The sequence below is a fragment of the Cynoglossus semilaevis genome, chromosome 11 (genome assembly GCF_000523025.1).
Source record: "Cynoglossus semilaevis isolate Cse_v1.0 chromosome 11, Cse_v1.0, whole genome shotgun sequence".
NCBI lineage: Eukaryota > Metazoa > Chordata > Actinopteri > Pleuronectiformes > Cynoglossidae > Cynoglossus > Cynoglossus semilaevis.
In genome coordinates, this window is record NC_024317.1 from 1372855 (window position 1) to 1375368 (window position 2514).

Here is a 2514-nt window from a genome sequence, read left to right on the forward strand (position 1 = left end):
GCGGCTGCTGCTGCTGCTGCTGCTGCTGCTGTTGTGTGAAAACTCTGGGCTGTGTTTTATTATGAATGAGCAAAAACACACACCTTTAGAAACACTGACACAGCTGTGTACGTTCACTTTCTGTCTGTTTTTTTGTTTTGACAATGCCTTTGCTTTTTTGATCACATGACCCGTTTCCCCAGAAGACGCCAAACTGCTTACACCGTCAGATTAAGATGCAGGAGAGATAACCAGCGGCTGTCTGTGCAAACTCCGGGTTTGGAGGAGAGTACAATTGAGTACAGCCCGAAGAATAATATAATATAATATAATATAATATAATATAATATAATATAATATAATATAATATAATATAATATAATATAATATAATATAATATAATATAATATAATATAATATAATATAATATAATATAATATAATATAATATAATATAATATAATATAATATAATATAATATAATATAATATAATATAATATAATATAATATAATATAACGTTAAGATCCCTGCATGACTTTTGAAAATATAGCATGTTTTTTTTTTTATTGTTAATGTAATTTCTAAGAATTTAAGAATAAAAGAAGTGCATAGTTCGCAAACTAGTGCATAGTGAATTATATATTAGTTCAGACAACGTGAAAAAATATATAGTGATCTTTTTATTGCCATATCACCCCGCCCTTATTGATATTGATTGATTTGATAAAGCTTTATTAAAAATAAATTTCGAAATATGATCTGTAATCCTTAATCCTTAATTTGGTGAGAAACATAAGCAGACATTTTGAAAAATAATTGTACAAAATTACACAAAAAAAAATTAGTACATTTTTTTTTTAAATTTGATCTTTTCTGCATGTTTCTCATCAAATAAGAACAATTTGAAAAATTTCTTAGTACATTTTATTTCGGGATTTTTCTGAAAAATCAGATCTAAATTTTACCTTTTTTACATGTTTCTTATCAAATAAAAGCATTTTGAAAACATTTTTAGTACATTTTTTTTCCGGGATTTTTCTGAAAAATCCTAATTTTGGGTGTCCTGGTCAGATGGTGAAAAATTTTGAGGATACATTTTGGGGAAAAAAAAAATCAAAATTCAATGTTTTCTGCATGTTTTTCATCAAATAAGATGATGCATTTTGATAAAAAAAATTCAAAATTTTATCTTTACTGGATGATTCTCATCAAATAAGAGCATTTTGAAAAATTTCTAAATGAATTTTTTTTTTGGTATTTTTCTGAAAAATCAGATCTAAATTTTACCTTTTTTACATGTTTCTTATCAAATAAAAGCATTTTGAAAACATTTTTAGTACATTTTTTTTCCGGGATTTTTCTGAAAAATCCTAATTTTGTGTCCTGGTCAGATGGTGAAAAATTGACATGACAAAAATTTAACATTTCGTCATAATACTTTATTAAAGTTTTCTAAAAACGTTCTCTGTATGCCCTAATTTTATGAGAAACATGCAGGAAAAGATAACATTTTGAAAAATAATATCTAAACAAATATCTTCGTCAAAATATTTTAGTTTTTGACCAAAAATGACACGAAAAATTCACAGTTTGACAGAAAACATTATATAAAAAAATTTGATTTTTTTTTCTCTAAAGGCTCTATATGTATGAGACACATGCAGGTAAGGATAACATTTTTAAAAATAATTTTACAAATATGTTCGTCAACTTTTTTTAGTTTTTGACCAAAAATGACACGAAAAATTCACATTTTTAAATAAGACTTTATACAAAAAAATTTCAAAAAAATGTTCTCTAAAGGTTCTATGTGTATGAGAAACATGCAGGAAAAGATACCATTTTTAAAAATAATTTTACAAAAACTTTCATCAAAATTCTTTATTTTTTTACCAACAATGAAATGAAAACTTCACATTTTGACATAAAACTTTTTACAAAATTATTTCTAAAAATGTTCTCTGTATGCCCTAATTTTATGAGAAACATGCAGGAAAAGATACCATTTTTAAAAATAATTTTACAAAAACTTTCATCAAAATTCTTTATTTTTTTACCAACAATGAAATGAAAACTTCACATTTTGACATAAAACTTTTTACAAAATTATTTCTAAAAATGTTCTCTGTATGCCCTAATTTTATGAGAAACATGCAGGAAAAGATAACATTTTGAAAAATAATACAAATATCTTTGTCAAAATCTTTTAGTATTTGACCAAAAATGACACGAAAAATTCACATTTTGACAGAAAACATTATATATATTTTTTTTTAATCATTTTCTAATGGCTCTATATTTATGAGAAACATGCAAGAAAAGATAAGATTTGGTAAAATAATTTTACAGATCTTTTATCAGTTTTTTATTTTTTGAAGTTGTAAGTTCACATTTTGACATAATTTTTTATAAAAATGAATTTTAAAAAATACTTCCCAAATATCTTAATTTTATAAGAAACATACAAGTAGAATAAATAATAAAATAAAAATAAAGTAATAATTAATTAAATAAAAAGTCTCCGAAATGCCTTA

At 24.0% G+C, this 2514-nt stretch overlaps 1 protein-coding gene across 1 annotated transcript in view; it reads left to right on the forward strand.

Annotated features, from left to right (window-relative positions):
* grm2b (glutamate receptor, metabotropic 2b) overlaps window positions 1–2514 on the forward strand; it is a 21761-nt gene that overhangs the window by 17808 nt on the left and 1439 nt on the right. The gene's annotated exons all lie outside the window — the stretch shown is intronic.